The following is a 25,962-nucleotide window of genomic DNA, read 5'->3' on the forward strand; positions in this document are numbered from 1 at the left end:
AAATAAGAGCTTTCTTGTCAACTGACCATTAGAATTCTAGACAATTTGCATCTACTAACAACCTTGAGCCTAACAGATTTCCAATATTAAAGAACTGTCTAATAATTATGACATGTGGTATTTTTGTAAACTGTCAATATGTGGAATCAGCAATTGGCCTGTGCATGTTACAAAATCTGACTCCAATAAAAGATCAACTGATTCAAAGTGTGAGCTAGACCAATGGATTTTAATGTTAGAGTGGATGTTAATGTTCTAGTGGATGTTAATGTTATAATGGATGTTAATGTTAGAGTGGATGAAAAAAAATTCTTCAATATGGTTGCAGAGGCCCAATGTAGTAGCTGTTAAGAAGTTAGCTTTTCAATTTTGGGTGTGGCATCAAAAGTAGTTTCCACAATTTCCTGAAATGACTATTAGAGTCTGGTTCCCTTTCTAATAAAACATTTAAGTGAGGCCAAATTTTCTTCATATTCTTCAACAAAAACAACACATTGCAAAAGATAGAATGCAGAAGCAGATAAGGATCTAGGCGCCCCTCTTCTCTTAAGCCAAATATCACAAACATTTGCAAGGTTCTCAATATAGTGTGTGTTTTGGAAAGCATCACTGACCTAAAAAAAATTACATTCACACGTGTGTTTATTATTTCTCAAATAAATGTATTAACGCTTCCATTGCTAATATTGGTCAAGTTGATTAACTTCAGTAAACCACGGAAACAAAGCCTCTTGGAATTCCTTTTAAGAGTCTAAAGAATACATATAAGGCGATGGTTGAGAACTGTTGCACTATTACAATCAGTGCTCAAACTACTACCCTTACTGCTAAATCTTTGTTCACGCCTTTAAATTTTCTTTAGGATAGATGCTCAGCAGTAGGATAATTATATCAAAAGGCATGTACACTTCCTAAGCATTTGACTTAAGGTTAGTTTGCCCTCCAAATGCCCACCCACTCACTCCCACCCACTTTATAAGGCTACTCACACAATATGTGCAGATACATTTAGAGATATCCTCTCCAAACCACAATATTTCGTGTCTAACCTTTGTCAATATGATGGGCAAAGGCAATGGCATCTTATTTGGATTTGGATTTTTTTTAAATAACAAATTTGATTAGGTTCTCTGTGAGACTTAGGAGGTCTCACAAAATGAATAATGAATGAATGAATGAATGATAAGGTGATGTGATGGTCTGTGGTTGTTAACAGAAAAACTTCTAATATTTTTTTTTATTTAGCTGATCTGATTTAGAGAGTAAAGTCGCCAAAATTCTACCGTTCTTTTCAGATCTCAGTAGATCACATAGAGCACCTGAGAGACCACTAATGTAGTTTAGCTGTAAATTTACTTTAATCTACATGTACAATAGAATATATTTCAACAAGTACCGATACCATAAGATTAGGGGGAAGGTGGGAGAAGAAAGGGAGAACCGATGGCAATGATGGATGTATAACCCCCCCTCCCCCCAGGATGATGAACAACAGAAACTTGGGTAAAGGAAGACAGCAGATAGTGTAAGATATGAAAATAATAATAATTTATAAGTTATCAAGGGTTCATGAGGGAGGGAGGGTGGGGGAAGGAGGAAAAAAAGGAGGAGCTGATACCAAGGGCGCAAGTAGAAGAAAAATGTTTTGAAAATGATGGCAACATTTGTACCAATGTGCTTGACACAACAGAGGTATGGGTTGTTTTATTGGTAAGAACCCCCAATAAAATTATTTATTAAAAATTTTAAAAATACATTTCAACATAAACATTAATTAAGTATGCATACAGTAAAGCAAAACTATCTTGGTGCTGCCAAGCTGATCCTGACTCAACCAGGACAATACACCATAGTAAGATCCTGAATGGGCAAGTGATCATTAGTGGTAAGAAAAAAAGAGTGAGGAACTCACACTATCACCTCCATACGCTGGAAAAGTTTCCAACATGCTCAATGTGAGGATGGTGTCCTAGAGAACTCTTGCACATGTTCCAGAAAACATATGCCGGGTTGTTCCCCAAATTGGAAATACCCTAATGTCAGCAACAAGAAAGAATAAATACATCCTGGTGGATGTCTTAATTAGGGTTCTCAAGGTTCCAATATCCATTGCAATGTCTACAAAGTACTCACAGTCAAAATTCAAGATTAAAGGGTTTATTAAGGACGTTAACAAGTTGTAACACCAGTGAGAAATGCTTGGAGTTGAGTTGTTTATGAGGCCATGTTACAAAGTTTTTTCAGGTCTACTAAAAAATGCCCCCAAATCATCATTCCACTGGAAGCCTCAACCTAAAGTCATTCAGCTCACGCTCTGTAGCTCAACAAACCTAGCCCCTGAACTAAGTGCCCAGAGACACCACTCCAGTAAGCCTCAGGCCAAAGGCACTCAGCTCCCTCCATGGGTTAGCAATCTAACTTCCCCAATTAAGTACCCAGAGACATGCCACTCTACAAGCCAGCCTCCTAAAAAAAGCCCTAGTTTTACATGCTGCACGAAGTCCATCACTCTGCCCCACGCTCTGGCTCCTGATCCTGCTGCTGCTCCTTTGATGTTCTTGCTGTCTTCTGGATCCAGGATGTTCACTACACAGATCGGGATCTCAGGCCCAGAGGACATGCTCCACTCCTGGTTCTTGTTGGCAATGAGATTCTGCCTCCTGCTTCTCAGAGGCTCATTGTCTATGCAACAGGATGGCATTCCAAAGAATCCTGTTCATAATTACTCACAGGTGAATTCTATCAGTATCTTCCCCCACCTTCTTACCAGACCCAGACAGGGAAAGGTTGTTAGTTGAGAGTTAAGATGCTTGGCTAGAAAACCCACATTAAATAATTAATCCACTGCCCCTGCAGCTGGTATGAGTTGGACTATTTGAAGAACGAGGCATCATGATTGGAAGTATGCACATGACACAATCTTGCTCACTGTAAGTAAAGAAAACTCGAAGCACTTAATGAAGAAAGAGAACAGCGTTAAGAGTGGATTATAACACAATATAAAGAACACAAAATCCTCATGACAGGATAAATGGAGAAAAGATTGAAGGTATCAAGGATTTCATTTTATTTGGACCTATAGCCAATACAAGTAGCAGGAGTGATAAAGAAATAAAATGACCCCTTAACATTGGACGAATCTACAAACCAAACCCACTCCCATTGTGTCGATTCCTACCAATAGCACCCTCATAGGGAAGGGCAGAACTGCCCCTGTGGGTTTCCTAGGTTATAAAATTGTGACCGGAGCAGAAAGCCAGCCAGTCAGCCTGCCTGCCAGGCTGCCTCCCCTTCCTTTTGCTTTCTCCTCCAGGGCAGCTGGCAGGTCTCAACTGAGGAAACCATGGTTAGCAGACTAAAAGTACATCATCACCAGGGCTTTCTGCTACAAAAATGTCCTTATACCAACCTCACTGCTATCAAGTTGAAGCAGATTCATAGTGACCCTTTAAGACAGGAGACGACGGCCCATGCGAGTCTCCAAGACTAACTCTTGTTGGGAAAACTATAATATTTTAACCTAAATTGTTGTAACATTGGTAAATATTTAATACACCAATGTTTAAATAAGATTTAAACTGCCATGTTTTATACACATATGCTTTTTTCAGTTTTAAAGGAAAAATGATCATGAATTTCCTTTTAGATAATGTTACTAATGAACTAAGTTTCCTTTTAATACCTGATAAACACAATGAATTATTTTTCTTCCAAAGGACAAGGTAACTGGCAACATGACTAAGGAATACATTGGTAGTGGAACCCACCTCGCCACAGACCAGTGAACACAAAGATAGAAAATAGAGACAAATCTCTCTCTGTAGTGTGTTTTCTCTCTGTCGGAGGGAGAAATTGCACCCACTCCAAACCTACTGCCATTGAGTCTACTGCAAAATAATCTAGCCAAATAAAGGATGATTTTCAGGCAATTCAATTGATGAAACTATTCTGTCCATTCACACAAAGGCCAAGGAGTAGCTAGGTGTCTTCCACGGGACAGGGAAGGAGTGATAGGCAGAGGCCTGCCAATGTGCAACAAATGATGCAAGCAAATACCTAAAGAAAGCTTAACACTCAGAATAATTACTCCCACGTCCCAAACTCAGTTTTTAAAAAGAGTAAGAAAGATTTTTCCACAGACTATAACTGCTGCCCTCTAAATCAGGAAGGGAGTGCTTTTTCCCCTCTAATCCCCAGTAGGAGATGGAGCTGAAAATTCACCCTGAGAGAGCGCAAGTTCAGAGTGTAATACAGAATAGGGTACTCACATCCGAAAAACAAAACGAAGTCATTTAATTATATCTCATGGTCAATGTGACAGTGGGCTGTGGTGGAGGAGAGAAAGGCAGAGTAAAAAGAGAAATAAGGGTCAGCTAGAGCCCCTACACATTGAAAGACGCAACGTTGGCGCAGCAAATTTTAAACAGGAAGAAAGGGACAATGGGTAAGGGGAGGGAAGCTAAATAGGTGATAACAAGATCTCCAGTCACTTTTTTTCCTTACTGGGGACTGACTCCAAGTTTCAAAATATTATTGTTGTTTGGCAATTCGGACACTAAGACAGCAAACTAACAGATACATCATTTTTCAAAGCTCTTAAACCTGTAGTTTCTGCCAAAGTTGAAGAATCTGATTTAAAAGGCTATGACCAGTCAGGCATTCAAAAATTGGTTTTGTGAAAAAATACTTGAATATACCAAGTACTACTAGAGAAACAAAAAAATATGTCTAAAAATACACTAGAATGTTACTTATTGGTAAAGTTAGTGAGACATCAGTTCGCTTTGGACAAACCATGAGGAAAGACTAATTTCCAGACAAGAACATCATCTTTGATAAAGAGGGTCAGCAAAACATGGGACGCCCCCCCTGAGATGGACTGACACACCAGTCGCAGCGGACACAGACCTACCAACAGTCTTAACGAGAGCACAGGACTGGGCGACAATTCACTCTGTTTCATACAGCGGGCATGGTGACATCATGCGCGGGCGCCGATTCCATCTCAACTAACAACAGGCAGACTATTGGTGCAAATGGTTACCACTCTAGAATGTTAACCAAAAGGCTGGGGTTCAAGTGCATCCAGAAGTGCCTGGAAGCATAAAGTCCGTGAAACCTAGGAAGAACAGCTCTCTTCTGCCACACGTGAGAGCACCATCGGTCGGAGTCCTAGCACCTGGTTTACAAGGCAGTTACTGACGTATCTCTTTGAAAGGCTGTAATGTGCAGAAATCAGACAGGCCTTTTAAAGATTTGCCACCCCTAATCTTAGCTCAAATGAGCCCTTGTCGTGCAGCAGGTTAAGCATCAAGCTACTAACTACAAAGTCAGCATTTCAAACCCACCAGTCACTCCACAGGAGAAGGATGGATCCGTCTGCTTCCACAAAGATTTATAGTCTCAGAAACCCTAAAGAGTCATCCTATCTGTCCTATAGGGTCACTATGATTCACAATCTACTCAGTGGCAGTGGGATGGGTTGAACCTTAGCTCAGCTGCTACTGAAACATCAACAGTTCGAACCCACTAGTTGTTCCATAAATGAAAGATGTGTAAACTGCTTCCATAAAAACAGAAAAACCCAAACCTATCACTGTTAGGTTGTTTCCAACTCAGAGCAACCCCAACAAGACACAGTACAAATGCCTGACAGTGTTACCAGATTTTTCCCCTTGGAAACCTATGGGCAGTTCTACTGTGTCCTATGTCGAGGTGGGTTGTAATTGATTCAGTGACAATGGGTTACATTTGGTTGGCTGTTTCTTAGTAACCTTAGCAAGATATGCTCCATGAGTTTCCAGTAGCTACAAGTTTAATACAGCAAAACATACCTACTTATATGTGCTTGGTACTTGGTCACAGTTGAAAAGATAAGAGAAATGAAGTATCTCTGACCTCAAATATTACATTTTTTCTTATTAATAAAGTCAATACTTTTCTTAACCTACGCAAAAAACATTTATTCATAAATACCCATAATTCCTTTAAGATCTATAAACTTAAATTCTATTTTAAATCTCAGTCATGTCTCATCTCTAGGCAAACTATCTAAACCTGACCTAGTCACCAGTTTTGGTCCTGTTCTTCATTTCATTTAGAATACCAACTCCAGTTTCCCCAGTAGAAACTACTTTGTAAGGACAGCCTTATTTTTTAGTTTGCCCTATTTGTGGCTTCACAAATTCAAATCAAATCAGTTGTTAATGTAAGGCAATCCCAATCACAGCAACCCCAGGTGTTTCTTTCGGCAGAACTGTGCTCCACGGGATTTCCCATGGCTGTGATCTTTCAGATGAAGACCACCAGCTAGCTCATTCCGAGTCTCCTTGAGTGGATTCAAATGGCTAGCCTGCCTGTCTGTCTGTCTCTCCCGCCCGCTCTCTAGGTTTGCAGCTGAGTGCTCAACCACATGTACTATCTCGGAACTCATTTAGAACAATAACCACTGGGAGAAACGGATGGTAGAATGTTATAAATCAGAGATTTATGTTAGAAATCTTAGAATTTAGGAGACTCACAATTACACTCCAAGGAATAAAAATTTAAAAATCCAAGTTTCAGACCCAGCAAACAATAAGCAGATGTGAAATAAATTTCAGCCATCTCAATTACATGTTAAAAAGTTAACAAAGTTTGTGTGCATCAGAAAAGTCTAAATCTGCCTGGTATATACAGCAAGCTCCCAGAGAGGGAAGAGGTGTGACCAAGACAAATGGAAGGAAATTACTAACTATGGAAAGTAAACTTTAGGATAAGTATAACGTTAAACTTTAGACACCTTTAAATTTTCGAAGACGATATGCAAAGTTATACACACATGCACACACACTAGCAGAGCAAGGGATCATATCAAGTAGTATTTGTCTTTGTAAACTATAAAGAAAGCTTAAATATAAACCTGTTGTTTTATCTAAAAATTGAACTTAAATTCCCAAGTCCTTCTATTTGCCCCTCCCCTAGACATATCTTAGACAAGGAGTGTCACAGACAACGTCCTACATATCAAAAAACTCTCACTGAGAAAAAAACCGTTGAAAAATTTATGAAATGCTTCATCTTCTCATGAAAAGAGAAGCTATCATAAACACATCTTCAAAATTACTAGTTATTTCATTTGTTTGTACCTTCTCTCCAAACTATCACCAAGCAGCGTAGTTAAGGTTTGATCGTCTGTTTCACAGTCGCTCACTGGTGTGGTGGCACCGTCGGATAACCATTGGACCGCTACTCCCACGGTCGGAGATCCAAACCCACCAGCCACTCCAGGAGAGAAAGATGAGGTTGTCTCTTCCCGTAGAGATGGACAGCCTCAGAAACCCTGGGTGGGGTCAATGTGGGTCAGAACTGACTCAATGGTAGTGGGTTTGATTTGAGTTGGCCCCCACACACTAGCATGAGCAGCTCCCCAATGGGGCTGCCCTCTCATTAAGACGTCACAGGATCACTGGGTACAATTTTCTTCTAAAAAAATGGCAGCTGGACCACCTTAGTTTCTTTTAGCACTACGGTTCTGTGCACCAATCATTCTTTTTTTTTTTTTTTAATTTTAACAATTTATTGGGGCTCATACAATTCTTTTCACAGTTCATATATATACATACATCAATTGTATAAAGCACATCTGTACAGTCTTTGCCCTAATCATTTTTTTCTCTTTTCTTCTTTTACATTTTATTAGGGACTCATACAACTCTTACCACAATCCATACATATACATACATCAATTGTATAAAGCACATCCATACATTCCCTGCCCCAATCATTCTCAAGGCATTTGCTCTCCACTTAAGCCCCTTGCATCAGGTCCTCTTTTTTTTCCCCTCCTCCCTCCCCATTCCCCCCTCCCTCATATGCCCTTGGTAATTTATACATCGTTGTTTTGTCATATCTTGCCCTATCCGGAGTCTCCCTTCCCCCCTTCTCTGCTGTCCCTCTCCCAGGGAAGAGGTCACATGTGGATCCTTGTAATCAGTTCCCCCTTTCCAACCCACTCACCCTCCACTCTCCCAGCATCGTCCCTCACACCTTGGTCCTGAAGGTATCATCCACCCTGGATTCCCTGTACCTCCAACCCTCATATGCACCAGTGTACAGCCTCTGTCCTATCCAGCCCTGCAAGGTAGAATTCGGATCATGGTAGTTGGGGGGAGGAAGCATCCAGGATCCGGGGGAAAGCTGTGTTCTTCATCGATACTACCTCACACCCTAATTAACCCATCTCCTCTCCTAAACCCCTCTATGAGGGGATCTCCATTGGTCGACACTTGGGCCTTGGGTCTCCACTCTGCACTTCCCCCTTCATTTAATATGATATATATATACATATATATACATACATATATACATATACATATATACACATACATACACACACTTACATCTTTTTTTTTTTTTGCATGATGCCTTATACCTGGTCCCTTGGGCACCTCGTGATCGCACTGGCCGGTGTGCTTCTTCCATGTGGGCTTATTTGCTTCTGAGCTAGATGGCCGCTTGTTCACCTTCAAGCCTTTAAGACCCCAGACACTATCTCTTTTGATAGCCGGGGCACCAATCATTCTTAGTTTAACTCTCATGACTTAAGGTAAACTTAAATTCAACCAACATGAGGAAACGGCAGGGAGGACTAAATGTGAAGTATTTCCAGCCTTCCCTTAATTCCCTCTTCTTTGTTTTGCCCTCCTGTCTCCTTGAATCCCTACACCACAGTCTTCTTTACATAACCAGACTGAAATATATGACCAGTACCTACTAAATTGTATCTGCTTCTTAGTTTAAAATTTTTAAAAACATTTTTTCCTATTTGTCTTGAATAAATCTTAATTGTGTTGTTTATTTATGTGATCTTTAATTTTTTTCCTTGAGAATATGGCCTTTAAAAATTAAACAAAACAAAACAAAAAAACCAAGAAGCTTTCATTAGATAATTCACACAGGCCAGACTAGAAGTAAAACTGCCTTTGCCTGCTCGAAGGCCGATTTAACAAGCAATATGCAAACAAGCATGATAGCAAACTGCTCAGAGCTGAATTGGTAAAATGTCTGCTGTACTTTTCGTAAAACCACACAATTTGACATCTGTTAATATCAGAAATCGTTTCTTTAATAGCCCTTCAGGCACTCAGTTAATAACAAAAATTCTCTCAATGAACTAGCAAAATAGCATTATGACATTACAGTCACCAATAACTGGCTTGGCAAGTATTATATCCAAAAGCTTTATTGTAATCATTCAGCAGTCACTCTACTTTCATAAATGAGCTTCAGGGGTAAAATCATACTGTACCCTCAGCTTATCAGAGCAGCTAAAACTTCCACGGGGCACCCTAGAACATACACTTGCTGAAATTCCACAATTAGCAATGAAGACAAATGTTTCAGCAAATTATGGAGCCATTTTTCACATATAATTGTTTTAATTCAAAACAAGCAAAATATAACAGCAACAGTGTAGATGAAGGCAAAGACTCTTTTTTATTTTTCCACAAATAAAAATACTACATGCTTCCTTAAGAGCAAGTAATTTTTCTAAGTTTGTTACTTGGAACAGATTTCTCATGTCGACCCTAAGCTTTTATAAAAATAAAAAATGAATCATTTGAGTTTTCCTTCCTCTTTATTAACATTCACTTTTATATGTTCCCTAAATGCCTGTTTATTTTACTTAAGTTTTGTTTTCAAAAGTAAATGTTTAGTGTAATTTTATGAAGGTTAAAAAAAAAAGCAATAAACACTGTTGACTAAGTTGCCCCACAACTTTACCCCTAATTAAAATGCCAAAAACCAAGCTACTGCCCTGAGTTTTTTCCCCTTAACCCTCATACCATAAAGGAATAATTAGATATGTTCCTAATTAAAATTTGACCTACTTGGTTTTGTGATACCAAAGAAGAAAAATAATCTCTCATGTCCAAGTCACACAGAAAAATAATCTCACAAAATATAAAAAACATTATACCAAGAAGACCTAAAACTTTCCAAACCTTGAGTGCTTTGTTTCCCCCTAGTAAAGTGCAATCAGGCATGTGACTGACTACACACATTTTATCAGAGTAAAGAAAACATTCAGCCATGTTCTTCCACAGGTAAGAACCAACCTCCATTTATCAGCTTAGGGAAATAGCCAGAAGCAAATGCACAGAACTCTAACTAGTTACAAGTTACCTTTAAATATCCTCTTTCTCTTTAGATATGATCGTCCTTTGGGCTTGAAAATAAAAAGCAATCCGGCAACTTTTATGCTGTTAAAATGGCTCCTGTAGATTGGGGAAGTGGTGTCTGAGCTTCGGCTTATGAGTCATACATGAAACTAAGTGTTTCTAAGGGAGACACGCCCATGTTGCCGTGGACCCAATTATTCTGCTAGGTCAAACATGCAAATCCGCAGGTAAAAGACACACACACACACACACACACACACACACACACACACAGAGAGAGAGAGAGAGAGAGAGAGAGAGAGAGAGAGAGAGAGAGAGAGAGAGAGAGAGAGAGAGAGAGAGAGAGAGAGAGAGAGAGAGAGAGGCAGAGGAAAGGTTGGGACAGAGAGCCAAGGAGAAAGTCCTCTCAATTTTTTTTTAATTCAGCTCCTGTGAATTACCTTAATTTAAAATTAACAATAAAAGAAAAATTATGAAAGAAAATTTTAAACTAATGGCTTTAAAAACAAAATTTTTAAAAGTATTTTATTTTATTTATTTATTTAAAGTATTTTAAATAGCAAATAAATATAACTACAAAAGAAAAAAGTCTGGAAGAGGTACAGACTGGAGCCTCTAAAGAAATGTAACAATGAGGTGAGTTTAACAATCAGTTGAGTCTAACCTGGCTATTCATTAACCCTCATATGAAAGGGGTATATTGACATATAATCTGAAAGAGCTGGCAAACTGCAAAACCAGATACAGATTTATACATTCACTAAACAGAAAAAAATCCACAAGAAAAATCAAAGTTCAATGGAGAAAAAAATGGAAATCGATCTTGCTTGGGGAGGGGGGCCCTCAGGGTTTTAAGATGAATTGCAAATTTCATAAAACAGCATTTTTTTTTTCAAATGAAAAATTCCACTCCGGTGTATAATCAAGTTTTGTTTTGTATTTTACCTTTTGGACAGAAACTTCCATGTACATTGCAAGTGGCCCACCTGCCGGCACCTTAGGCACGCTGTACTACACGGGGGACCTGGAGGAGCACACCAACGAGGTTTCCAGGGAAACTTTGTTCACCACTGGCCACACATCTGACCAAGTGCCCAAGCAGCACAGATGTCACCAGCCACTTACCCTGGTCCCTGAATGAATGTCGGTTAATTTATTCTACGCTCACACTCATCAAAACGGCTTGAAAGAATGAAGTACTTCCAAGTGGAATTCACTAGAAAGGTTTCATCCAAATTTTTTTCCAAACATTATAGTTAGGTATTTACTTGGAAATAAACATTCTGCCTTAACAGGGGCACAGCTGACATGGCAAGATGTCAAGAGACTTTCACACGAACTTTGCAACTGCCATGCAACGTAGTGATTGGGACCTGATATTCTGCCCAGAGTCTGCTCAATAGCTCGCACACTGCTTGGTTTGCGTAGCATTTTACTGAAACAACCACAATTTAATAGTTACTTATAATCATATTGAAAGGAAAAATATATTCCTTTCTCTACTGTGAATTTTGAGCTTAATTTAAGATTATTTATCCAGAACGATATTTGGGATTCCAGTTATTTTTTTTAAAAAGTCCTCTGAACAGTCACAAGGAATGTCCCCTGGAAAGTCCCCTGTGCTTGCCCAGTGTTGAAATTTACATTAGGCAACACCAAAGCTGTCTAATAATCTGATTATCTTCTATTAACTAAGTAGAAATAGAAATTATAGGGAAAAAGAGGGCAATAGTAAAAGGATGATGTCAGAACAAACTAGTTGACACTGATAACTAAAGGGAAAAAAGTATGGAGCTACCAATAAATATAATTTTTTAAATAATCGAATCAGAAGCCTGGGGCCAATAAATTCTATATATTCTCCAAGTAGGTCACCACACAGCAAGTGCCTTTAAGTCAACATTATGCTAAAGGTGCTTATGATAAAGACCAAGTGAGTAACTTCCAAGTGTGTGAAATATTTTATGAAGTACACATATATAAAAAAATAAGCTTCTGCTATTGAAAAAAAAAACAAGTTATATAAAACATCTCATTGCCTGATAATGGCAGAATTTTTTTAATGTAATCTGAAATAAGTATTTGTAGCCACCAACATATATATCATGTAAATGAGAATTACTAAATGAATATACATATTTTTACACAAATAGCATGCATTGTTTGTTTTGTTTTGTTTGTAGCATTTTATTCATAATCATATCATAGTGATCCACTAGGACAGAGTAGAAGTCCCACGAAGGTTTGTGGTTTTTTTCTTGCCAACCACACATAACATGGTGTGTGCTGCTCCCCTGCAAAAAGCCGCACCATATACTGTGCGTGCGTGTATTTAATATAGCACTGCTTTTCAAAATAAAATGGTTTTACCTTGTTCCTAAGATGATTTCCAAGTAGTTATTACAATATATTGTCCCTTTGCTTAAGCGTGCCCCCATTAATAGTCTTTTACCACTTAAAGTAGTGGTTCTCAACCTGTGGGTCGTGACCCCTTTGGGGGTCAAACAACCCTTTCACAGGGGTCGTGCCTAAGACCATGGGAAAACACATATTTCCCATGGTCTTAGGAACCTAGACATCGCTCCTCTGTCCATCTCCAGGTGGGTCCGCCCACAGGCAGATACGCCCACAGATGAGTACTCGGCGTGAAGACTGTTACCCATGCCACATCATGCTTCAAGACAAAAGTTCATTTATTTGCCCCTAATGAAATGATTAAAAATTTTTTAAAATTTTAATTCATTTGTCAGAAATATTTCAATAATAATTACATACAGTTTTGTAATTAATTGCTATGTTTTTTGTAGCATTCAATTTGTAACAATAAAAATATATCCTGCATATCAGATATTTACACAGCGATTCATAACAGTAGCAAAATTACAGTTATGAAGTAGCAACGAAAATGTTATGGTTGGGGTCACCGCAACATGAGGAACTGTCTGAAAGGGTCGCTGCGTGAGGAAGGGAGGGAACCCCTGCCTTACCTTACAGCAAGGGTAGGACCCCTCCGGCCTGCAGGCCTTCTCCATGAAGTCAGCCATAGCAGCTAACATCACAGGCCGCCCCAAAGCAGACAGAACAGCAAAGCCTCACTGCCATCAAGTGGATGCCTGCTCAGTGATGCTGAGGGCAGGGGGAACTGCCCTGTGGGTTTTTGAGACTGTAATCCCTCATGAGTAGAAAGCCCTGTCTTTCCCCCACAGAATGGCTGGTGGTTTCACACTGTGGCCCTTGGGTTTAATAGGCCGGACATGTAACCACTGTGCCACCAGAGCTCCTCCTGGCCAACACATTAGGGTCGAGTTAATTAAATGACCAGTATGGTCTTCGAATGGGGTTAAAAATATCCAAAGTGGCTTGTGACAGAAAAAGTTTCCCATGCCTTACTTATATGCAACAAGACCCTAGTTCTACTCACAGCCACTCAAAATTACACAATTTACTCCTAGAATACTGAAGTAAAAACTGCAGCAAATAGTTCCGCCCAGGCTTGTACAGGAGCCTACATTCTGAGAAGTAGGTTTGCAGGAGGCCCAGTGAGTGATGCACCGGGAGCCCATTCAGTTTGGAGTCTCCACATGGGTTCAGCCTCCACTCAATCCTTTCTGCCCACGCACAGGCCATGCGAAAAGCTTTGCCCTCAAGTAGAGGTTGTTTCTTTTCTTTCTTTTTTTCTCATCTCCCCCCTCCCGCCTCTGGAACTAGAGTTTCTTTCAAAGTAGATGACTACCCCCAAAAAAGGTGGATTACTTACTACCACTCCTAGCCCGTCCCAGGCGGGCCTGCCTCCCCTGCCCTCAGAAACTTGCTTGGATGGATTTGGACGCAGAGCAGCCCTAAGTGGCACAGGTGAACAGCTGCCTGGGTTTCCTAGGCTGCGATCTGCACAGAACCACTGGGTGGCTTCAACACCAACCTTTCCACTGGGCGACGAGCACTAATCACTGCACAATGAAGGCTGCTTCTACACACTTTAAATAGCTTTTTAAAATATACTGACAATACCAAGGGCTCATGAGAATACCAAGCAGCAACTTTCACACGTTGGAGGAATGCAAAATAGCACAGCCCCTTTGGGAAGGCGTTTGTAGTGTTTTATACCGGTGTCATTGTCACAGAGTCGGTTCATAGCGATCCTATACGCTGCTTTGGGTTTTTCACAGGAGCAGACAGCCTCTTGTTCTCCTACAGAGCAACAGGGTGGATTCGAACTGCAGGCCTTGCAGTTAGCAACTTAACAAAAAAATCCATTAAGCCACCAGGGCTCCTTTCTTATACAGGTAAACATACAATCGTATGGTCCAGCAACCCATGTTAACAGAACAACACTTACATGCAAAGATTTATAGCTATTCATTCATAACCACCCGAAACTGGACTAATACAAACATCCATGAACTGGTAAATGGGGAAGTACATTGTGATATGTCCAAACAATGAAATGGTACTCAGAAACAAACAAATGCAAGCCTCAAGTCATAATACTGAAGGATTCTACAGACAAAATATCAAATGATGAAGGAAGCATCAAAAGTAGAAGGGGAATCCAGTCACCACACCAAAAAGAAGGCCCAGCATATGCTCAAGAACCAATGATATTGAAGGGAACAGTCCAAAGTGGCCTGAAGGTATGAGTGAAAAATAAGCCTCCAGACACTGATGAAATATCAATGAAATGTTTGGACCAAAGAATGTAATGTTGTAGTCATCTATACTAAGAAATTTGGAAGGCAGCTATCTGGCCAGATGACTGGCCAAGATCCATATTTATGTGCATTCCAAAGAAAGGCAATACAGCAGAATGTAGAAATTACTGAACATGATAGGTTTTGTATCAACTTGGCTGAGTTAGACTTCTCACAGAACGTGGCCTAACATAACATAGCCAACTCCATGGTGAAATCTACCGTGAGCAGCCAAGCAGTTTTAAGATTAGGAGGTAGGGCAACCTCCTTACTCGGGTCATAACCTTTATTCCACTGAAAAGAGGGTTCATCAAGGATGAGACCTATTTCCTATATAAGTAGGTGCTGTGGGAAAGCTTACTAGTTTGTTTGTTTTGGGGTTTTTTTTTGCTGGGTCTGGATCCTGCATCTGGATGACTGGCCTCTGGTTCTTTGGACTTGACTCAACAGCCTGCCACACTGATTGCTGATTCCAGGAGCCATCATCAACCTTAGATTCTAGCAAGGGAGAAATGTAAACTTTCCAGAAGTCACTTAACTTGCCGACCTTGGATTCATTCATCTCTCCAGTCACAAACCTGACCTAATAACCTTGGGTAATCCACCTCTGTAGCCACCAACCTGTGGAGAGACCTGGTCAGAAGTTGTACATTTCTACAACTGTGTGAGCCATTTTGATATACATTTCTCCTTCTCTCCATATATATGAAAGCCAATGATATTGGTTTTCCTTATTTCATCCCAGTCTGAATATTTTTAGACATTTTTTATAAAACAGAATTCTTTTAAAACTCTTAAAGTACCTGAATACTACTTTTCCATATTGCATTTAAGTCTTCATTGTTTCACCTTTTTGTGGTCTGTGGGACAAAATAGTGCCCACTTATATTTTTCTCCCACCAGGGTTTTAGTAAAAAGATGCTATCCTACTTTTAGTGAATATGGTCATATAGCGGTCATATAGTGAATCTGAAGAGATGTGTTTCATCCTGGCAACCCCAGCACCAAAGGCCTCAGGATCTAAGTGTCTTACTAACTGTATCAAAATCTCTATTACCTAAAAAAAAAAAAAAATTCAAAATGCCTTCTATTACTGAAAACACATGATGTCAATAAAAAAATTCAAAGCAGAAAATCATTGTCTTGAAAGGGTTGAGAAAGCCTAAAACACTAATCCAAATCCAACTTCATCTTAAACATAAGAAAAGGAGGTCTAGAGAGAGAAATGACCTACCAAGGTCAAGTTAATGGCTGATATGGAGTATTCTTAGTCACTCATTCACTAACAAGTATTGACTGAACTTTTACTTTGTGACAGACCCGGTTCTGGGCCCTACGATAAGAGTAATGAGTGAAAAAGACATATAGTTGATAAGTGATTTATACTTATACAGGTCCCCTGCCCCTGAATCAAAAGATTCTAAAGTGACCACCACCACCCACCACCCACCACCACCCCTCATGGGGCTTACATTCCAGCAAGGGAGGAATGCAAACTGTACACGAAACATAACAGTATGTTACTGAAAAGACAAAGGAGTTAAAGGATAAAATAAGGAAGAGAGAATATGACATTTTTCGTAAGCTGGCCAGGGAGGACTTGGGTAACTGTGCTGCACAAGACCTCTTTAGAGTGTTGAAAAGCAAGGATGTTACTTTGAGAAGTAAGGTGTGTCTGACCCAAGCCAGGTATTTCAAGAGCCTCATATGCAAGTGAAATTTGAACATTGAACAGAGAAGACTGAAGAAGAATCGATGCTTTTGAACTGTTGCGAGAGAACACTGAAAGTGGCATGGCCACCAACTTAGTTCCCTTGAACACACCAGGCAAGCTCCCTGTGTCAGAGCCTCTGCTGCCTGCAGTGCATTTCCCAATGGCCAATTGAATTCAAGTGGGAAAAATGAGGGAACAGAAAAGAGAATGCAGATCTGGTAGTACAGGTTAAGTGTGTGCTGCTAACCAGAAGGTTGACAGTTTTAACCCACCCAGCGCCTCCAAAGGAGAGAAGACCTGGTGGTCTGCTCACACAAAGATTACAGTCTGACTAGGAAATAGTATGGGCATTTCTATTTTACAGGGGTGGCCGATCACTGATCGACTCAACAGCATCACACAACGATAGGGGAGGGAGCGAGAGCAGACAGTAATGAAAAGTCTCACTGTATAAAGTCTTTAATTAGCGTTCAGTAGAAAATTCCTAAGACTTGACTGCTGTGCTGAAACAGATTTCAGAGGGAAAAGGCCGGGCAGAAGCAAACCGAATCCAATCCAAACCCTAGAAAAGAAAATAATGACTTAGACAAAGGAGCTAGCAGAAGTGAGAGTAGATATGATTAAGTGTTGACTATGGTTTCAAGGAACAGCCAGGGAGAATAGTAAACAGGTAAAATAGGAGGAACACTTTAAAAAGCCATTTGAAAATGAAAGTTGCCAAAACTAAGATAGGATAAACTAAAACAATAGTTTGGGATGGGAAGACAGGAGTTCAGTTTTGAACACATTAAGTTTGCAGTACTCAGGAGGACACACAAACAGACACAATTTTCAACTCAGGGTATGGATTTGGACTGGAGATACAAACTTGAGAGTAAGCAACATACGTATGAGTTCAAAGGTAACAGTGACAAAACCTTGGGACTTGCCAACAATTAGATGCATGCAGGAAAGACAGAAGCATAAGCAAAGGAAGCAGGAGAGTGCACCAGAAATGTAGAAGGAAAAGAGAATAAATATGTCATTCTGGAATTCAATTAAAAATGTTTCCAAGAAAAGTGAGTGAGCCACCACATCAGAGAATAACAGACAACAATTGAATTTAGCAACATGGATGCCAGAAGATCACTGCTGATTTTTAGCAACGAGTTTACATGGTGGAGTAAAAGCAAGAAGCAACCAAAAAACTAGATTGTAATGAGTTTAAAACAAACAGAAAAAGATGACACTTTAGGATGGAAGGTAATTTTGTTGTGAGGGAGCCAAGACTGCAATTCCTTCTTATATGGGGAGTCTTGAAAGTTTATGAGAAGCCATGTAAGGTACAACCGTTGAACCTGAAAATCAGAGAACTGGATGATGGGACTAATGATCACCAGGAACCAACTCTTCTCCACCTCGAGACCAGAACTAGAAGATGGCTATCACTTCTGAACATTCCGATCAGGAACACACAGAGGAATTCTGACAGAAATGGAGAAAAATGTACAAAAGCAGCTCAAATCTTTAAAGAACCTAGATTTACTTCACCTACTGCATCTGGCCGATGGCCTTCAGTTGTTCTTCAACCCTCAACTAAAAACCATCACCTGATGTCACCTTAAAAGTAAGCAACAAGAAGACCAGAGTAAAGAATGTCACCCTTGTGTTATTATGTTCCTTAAAATAAAGAATAAAAAGAAATCTATATAAAAACAAAGGGGTCTTAAAAGTTTGAAGATACACAAGCAGCCATGTAGCTGAGAAGCAACGAAGCCCACATGGAAGAAGCACACCAGCCTGTGTGATCACGAGATGCCGAAGGGATCAGGTATGAGGCATGAAAGAACAAAAAATCATATCATTGTGAATGACAGGGAAGTGCGGAGTAGGGACAGAAAGTCCACCTGTAGGCAACTGGACATCCCCTTACAGAAGGGTTGCGGGAGAAGAGGAGCCAGTAAGGGTGCGGTGTATCAATGATGAAACATACAACTTTCCTCTAGTTCTTAAATGTTTCCTCCCCACACTACCATGATCCCAATTCTACCTTACAAATCTGGCTAGACCAGAGGATGTACATTGGTACAGATAACAACAGAAACATAGGGAATCCAGGACAGATTACCCCTTCAGGACCAGTGGTGAGAGTGGCGATGCCTGGAGGGTGGAGGGAATGTGGGTTGAAAGAGGGAACCAATTACAAGAATTCACGTATAGCCTCCTCCCTGGGGGATGGACAGCAGAAAAGAGGGTGGGAGGAGACATTGGACAATGTAACATATGACAATATAATAGTAACTTATGAATTATGAAGGGTTCATGAGAGAGGGGGAAAAGGAAAATGAGGAGGGGATACCAAGGACTCAAGTAGAAAGCAAATGTTTTGAGAATGATGATGGCAACAAATGTACGTATGTGCTTGACACAATGGATGGATGTATGGATTGTGATAGGACTTATATGAGCCCCCGATAAAATGATTTTTTAAGTACAGAACTTACTATGTTCATTGCCAAAATATGTTTGCCTAAAAATGATTTTGAAGATGGTTCCACAACTCTTTAATATACTCAAACTACTGAATTGTATGGTACATGAATTATGTCAATAAAAAAATTTAAGTGTATTTTGTGCACACTGCTACAGATAAGAGCCCACAACACAGGGAATCCAGGATAGATAAACCCAAGGCCAACAATATGAGTAGAGATACCAGGAGGATTAGGAGAGGGTGGGGGAGAAAGTGGGAAATCAATCACAAGGATCAACCTATAACCCCCTTTCAAGGGGACAAACAATGGAAAAGTGGATGAGGGGTGATGGAAGATGATGTATGGTATAAAAATAATAATCTATACCTTATCAAGGGATCTTGAGGGAGGGTGGGCAGGGGAGGAAGGGGGAAGAAATGGGGAGCTGATATCAGGGGTTCAAATGGGAAGAGAATGCTTTGAAAATGATCATTGCAGCATATGTGCAAATGTGCTTGACACACTGGATGAATGTATGGATTGTGATAAGAGATTTAAGAGCCCCCAATAAAAGTATTTAATTTTTTAAGTGTATGTTTGTAACGGAGAAAGTTACATCAACATTTGGATGCTCAACTCAAAACTGATGTTTTAAGCAATTAATCATAATCACAATGAAACTCTTAATACTCCTGTTAAAGCACACACAAAATAACAAAGCTTCCTACAGTCCCCCACTGTCCACAGAACAAATTTCCAGACAAGGTACTAATGCATGGTGACTTCAGTCTATCTTAAAAGCCTCATCTCGGGCTATCCCAATCCCCTGACGTGCATGCACTCAACAAACTAGCTTTGCTAAACTGGTTCCCAGAGTGTCATGTTTTTCCACTCTATCTTTACTGCCCTTCCCCACCCAGTGAATTTCTTGAGTCTTTGTTCCCTCTGTCATTTACAGGAAGAACTGGTCACTTCCTCCTCTGGGCTCCGACAGCATTTTGTAATAATCTAATGGATGTTTATGAATCACGTAGTTTTACATTCAGACACACATATGCCTGCTGCAATGTTCAAAACTCTTTGCTAAGTTCTGGGGACCCATCATTCTTCTTCGGGGCCACTAATTCCATCTGATTCAGCTATTCCATGTATAACAGAATGTAACGCTGCCCGTTCCCTGCACCATCCTCACAACTGTTGCTATAGTCAAGTTCACTTTTGAAGCCACGTTGTCAATCCATCTCGTTGAGGGTCTTCCTCCTTTTCTCGGGCCTTTTACTTGATCAAGTATGATGCCTTTCTCCAGGGACTGTCCCTCCTGGTAACATGTCCAAAGTACATGAAATGAGGTTACCCTATGCTCTCTTTCAAGCATCCTAGCTGTGTGTCTTTCACGACAGATTCTTTCATTCTTCTGGTAGCCCACAATATTCTCTTCCAACTCCATGATGTCCTTAGTCAATGTCTACCTTTCACATGCATATGGTACTTTAAATGCCACGCACTGGGTCAGGCACACCTTCCTCCTTAAAGTGACATCTTTGCTTCTGAACACTTTAAGAGGTGCTCCGCAGAAGATCTGCCCAAAGCATTGCGTTATTGAAATTCTTGATTGGCGGTGATTGTGAACCTAAGCAAATAGTATCCTTGACAATTTCGGTATTTTCACCACTTATGATAACATTGCTTATTGGTCCAATCGTGAAAATTCTTGTTTCCTTTTTGTTGAGGTATAATCCACATCCCAGGACTATTTTCATCCACCGCATATAGATGTGAAAGTTAGACAGTGAGTATAGAAGACCAACGGAGAATTGATGCCCTGGCAAAGAATACTGAAAAGTACTGTGGCTGCCAGAACAACGGACAAATCTGTCTTGGAAAAAGTACAGTCGGAATCCTCCTTAGAAGCAATCAATAAATGAAACCTCAATCTTTGGAGACTGAACAACTAAATATCGGCTCAATGACAACTCCTCCCACCCCCTCCACAATATCCAAATCATTCTCAAGCCCCTCTGGCACTTTCTCGAATTGTGTCCCACTAATTCCACTAAACGCCTTTCATTACGCAAAACATACAGAGTCAACATAAAATTTAACCTAAAGGAGCCATCTCAGAAGAAGAGAGAAATTCATGACCATCAAGAAAGAAAAGCCATCAGCTACCCCTGACTGAAATGGCAAAGGAACCAGAGGCCACAGTGCAAGACAGAGCAGAGGAGGCATAGGGAGCCTGGGCAGCAGAGACAGGCTTCCCAGGCCACAGAACAAAGTGGCTAAATGGTATTAGCAAACTATTTCAGTGGCTATCCATTGGGGTGTTAACCCCTATATCACGTTATTCCAATTAGAGATTTAAATGTAAAAAAATCTTTTAAAGTAAAATAAAACCCACCGAAAAACCTACCATCAACTCATAACCACCCTACAGGGCTGAGTGAAGAACGTGCCCTAAGGGTTTCTGAGGCTGTAAGCCTTTCTGTGTGCGAAAGGTTTGTCCTGCCAAGCAGCCAATATGTGAGACACTGTGGGACCAGGGCTCCCAGAAAATATAAAAATTTTGTATTATTTTGGTAAGGAATACTTCTCTATGCATGCCACTGAATAGAGAAAAGAAAAAATGACTACATGAAAATTTAAAAGTGTTCGGCTATCAAAACATATAGTGCCTAGGGTCTTAAAGACTTAAAGATAAACAAGTAGCCATCTAGTTCAGAAGCAACAAAGCCCACACGGAAGAAGCACACCAGCCTGGTGTGATCACGAGGTGCTGAAGGGATCAGTTATCAGGCATCAAAGAACAAAAATCATATCATTGTGAATGAGGGGAAGTGCAGATTGGGGACTCATCTGTAGGCAACTGGACATCCCCTTACAGAAGGGTCAGTGGGAGGAGATAAGCCAGTCAGGGTGCAGTATAGCAACGATGAAACATACATCTTTCCTCTAGTTCTTTAATGCTTCCCCACCCCCCAACTATCATGATCCCAATTCTACCTTACAATTTTGGCTAGACCAGAGGATATACACTGGTACAGATAGGAACTGGAAACACAGAGAATCCAGGACAGATGATCCCTTCTGGTCCAGTGGTGAGAGTGGTAATACTGGGAAGGTGGAGGGAGGGTGGGTAGAAAGGGGAAACCGATTATAAGGATCTACATATAACCTCCTCCTTGGGGGATGGACAACAGAAAAGTGGTGAAGGGAGACATTGGACAGTGTAAGATATGACAAATTAATAATTTATAAATTATCAAGGTTCATGAGGGAGGAGGATGGGGGGTGGAGAGGGAGGGGGAAAATGAGGTGATACCAAGGGCTCAAGTAGAAAGCAAATGTTTTGAGAATGATGATGGCAACAAATGTACAAATGTGCTCGACACAATGGATGGATGGATGGGTTGTGATAAGAATTGTGATGAGCCCCCAATAAAATGATTTTTTTAAAAAGAAAGTTTAAAAGTGGCATAACCAAAGCTAAAGGCAATAGGAAAATGGGGGTGGGAGTACGGGGAGGTCAATGTCAAAAGGCCTTTAAAAAGAAGAAAAAAGACTATTCTTGGATTTTGTCAAAAATCAGCAAATGCTTTACAAATGAAGCCACTCCCTAAGTATTCTCCATCTTCCCTTCTCTGACAAAAAGACCACGGCTCCCTCATCAAAGCGCCGACAAGTAAGAGTGCAATTCTACTCTGTAGATGAAAATGTCTACATTTAAAACATTCCTACATGGAGGAGCAAAGGCATATGCACAACTGCAGAGGCAAAACAACAGCGTAGGGAAGAGGCTAACTGTGAGTTCAAGATCGGAAGAGAAGCACTAGGAAATGTGCGAAGCGGCCTAAGAAGTACTCATGCTGACCACACACTCCCACAGCCAGGGGAAAATGATCAGACGGGCAGATGTCATCCTAAGATAGAAAAACACTATACCACTACCCTCATCATACAGTCCGAGAGTATTTAGGAAATCCTTCCTTATTATGCCTAAGTGCTTGGTCCACCTTATTTAATCCTCATGATAGCAATCTTTTAAAGGGCCCACATGACACTTCAGGAAAGTCTTGAAGCCACAGACTGGCTACATGAGGAGCATCGAAAGAAATATGTACACATGTGGGCACACATACACAATCCTGATACCGACATCAAAAGATCCAAATTAAGTAGGTCTTATTGAATCCAAGAGCCCTGGTGTTGTACTGAGGTGAAGTGTTGGGCTACTGGACTGCTAACCACGAGGTCAGCAGTTCAAGCCTACCAGATGATATGAGGGAGAGAGATGGGGCTGTCTGCTCCTGTAAATATCTGCTGTCTTGGAAATCCCAAGGAAGAGTTCCACTCTGTCCTGTGGGGCCACTATGACTACGGATTCGCTATACTCACCAACTCTATTTTCTAACCTCCCACTCCCTCTCCCACACACTCTTCAGCCCTTATTAATATGCCACTGATGCTTTTCTAACTAATGCCAATGACCTTCATTCGCGCAGATCAACTAGCATTTTCAGAATTCCTTGTGTTGGGTCTACAGAAATCACTTGGATCCTCATGAAGCAGCTCTTTGGCTTTTCTGAAACTATGCTCTCTCCTGGTTCTCTCAATTCTCTAACCCTTCCTCCACCTTGGTCTTCTCTGCCTGTGACCTCAACATTGAACACCTGAGGTCCTAAAGGCTTCTGAAAACCCTCTTCTCACTCCAGACTCTCCTTGGGAAAGCATCTCCAGATGTAGAGCTTCAACTACCAAGTCAGAATACAAATGTCAAATCAGCAATGCTCCATCACCGTGGTATATCCCTTAAGTTCCCTCTTCGAGTACACTGTACTGTATTTACAGGCCACATTGGTGACCAATAGATCTATCACCTTAACAAATCCTATAATCCAACTGAACATTTTTTTCGCTTCAACATTCAAGCACCATTCCGAGTGGATGAGTTAAACGTAAAGGTCATGTTACACAAAAGGAGCTCCTGAGTAGTGTGAACCGTGAAGCACTGGGCTGCTAACCAAAAAGTTAGCGAACTACTTCTGGAAAATCCGTCATTTGAAACTGATGGAACAGAGTTCTACTCTGACACACACGGGGTTACTGTGAGTCAGAGGTGACTCAATGGTGACTGCTTACAATATAAAAAGTACACCAATATTCTTATTCCCACTCCATTCCATCCTCCACACTCCCCGGCTGAACACTTGTGTCCACTCTGCTTAATATTAGATTTAGCAGACCTTAGACCCTTGACAAGGCTCCCGAGGCTTAGGAGGCACATGCGATCTGTCATTCTCATCTCTTATCGTGGCTCACTTTCTGCAGTACAGGGCAAATACAACTCTCTCCAGCCTCCCCTCCTCTTCCCATCCTTTCCCCTTCCCCTCAAAACTAACCTCACTGCCGGGTAGGGGAGTCTCATGCACAGCCACTCTGAGGCACCAGGTAGAACTGCTCCTGTGGATTTCCAAGAGTAGCAAGCCTCGTCCTTCTCCCACACGGCATCTGGTAGTTTCAAACTGCTGACACTCAACCCAACTCATAACTCACTGCACATCACCAGGGCTCCTTCTCCTAGCCGTCAGTTACTCATCCTTCAGGTCTCTTAAATAATGCCATTCCCTCAGGGAATTCTTTCCCTCCAGGCCCTTTCTAACACCGTGTTATGCACGGAACACTAAGGCACGGGTTTACTTGTTCAATGTGTCTCTCCCTCCAAACCGTTCACTCTGAGAACATCCCTAGCACCCAACACTCAAACACTGGAGAAATTAGTAACATCATGCCTTCACAGGATGCTTTTTATATTCCCATTCAGTTCACTGAACCAAGTATAAATTCATTTGTGCTTTTTTGTAAATCTAACATGCCTTCTCTTTTCTGCAAATAGGGTTAAAAGGTGTCTTTAAAATACACTCCATAGCCCGGTGGGCTTAAGGCACTGAAGCAGGTTGCACAGTGGAAAGAAAAAACTGCTCCATAAAACAGTGGAAAACATCCTGGAAGAATTGACATTACAGAAAAAGAAAGTCAAAACAGGATTTTCAAGAACAGTGAAATTTCAGTCCCTGTGAAGCGGTAAAAACAAATAGTAGAAAGGCATTCCTGGCCATATCTACAATTCCCTGATAAGGACTGCTGATTGGAGTCCTAAATTCCTTAAGCCCATGTCCTGTGTTCCCTGTGCCTGCGGTCAGGCCCCTCCTGCACTGCTTCCTACCCCATTTGTTCACCTCCTGTAACTGTGTCAGTGGCTGCCCTAGGAAGTGGGGCCCCAGTCAGTGGCAGGACCCCATCCTTCCCAGGCAACAGGATGATCTGTGTCCCTAGCCTGAGAGGGCACCCTGGGTAAAACACATCCCATCACGACTCTGAAGTCTTAAAGTAAAAGTGGGATTACATAGGACAAGAGATGCAAAGCTTCACCCAGAGCAATATCCTCACACACTCTGAACCAAAAAATGTACCCTGGTCTTAGGATTCTTAATTCAAGGAAGACTTTAACTGAATTTTTAAAAAGCTTTAAAATCTAGAAAGAATTTCTAGATCTACACATTGCTAATGAAGCACCACTCCAGAGACTGATCATTGAACTCAAAGAGCAGACAGTTATCTACTAGTGATGTTCAAGAATAAAAACACAGGAGGCCTATTAAAATATGTAGAATAGTTACAAAACTTGTGGAATAGCTACCTATGCTATTTGAGATTACTTTTCAAAAGAAAAAATGGCTTATATTTATATCATAGTTGTGAAATTAAGCCCAGGTGTGAAAAGGGAAAGCGATCCTGAAATAGCCACCTTTGCAGCATAGAAATGTGGATGTTCTGTGTAAAAATCAGCCCGAGACAGAGAGATAGAAATGTGGATGCTCTGTGTAAAAATCAGCCCGAGACAGACAGATAGAAATGTGGATGCTCTGTGTAAAAATCAGCCCGAGACA

At 40.8% G+C, this 25,962-nt stretch overlaps 1 protein-coding gene across 2 annotated transcripts in view; it reads right to left on the reverse strand.

The window, feature by feature from the left end:
• ELF1 (E74 like ETS transcription factor 1) overlaps positions 1-25,962 on the reverse strand; it is a 117,832-nt gene that overhangs the window by 82,089 nt on the left and 9,781 nt on the right. The window contains exon 1 of one of the 2 annotated variants that reach the window (XM_075563009.1): positions 10,168-10,284. The exons of the other annotated variant lie outside the window; for it this stretch is intronic. The gene's annotated coding sequence lies outside the window, so the exon portion shown is untranslated. Of the gene's footprint in view, positions 1-10,167; positions 10,285-25,962 lie in introns of those variants that run through there. 2 annotated transcript variants of the gene reach the window in all.

This window comes from Tenrec ecaudatus, chromosome 11, assembly GCF_050624435.1.
Source record: "Tenrec ecaudatus isolate mTenEca1 chromosome 11, mTenEca1.hap1, whole genome shotgun sequence".
In the NCBI taxonomy this organism is placed as follows: Eukaryota; Metazoa; Chordata; class Mammalia; order Afrosoricida; family Tenrecidae; genus Tenrec; species Tenrec ecaudatus.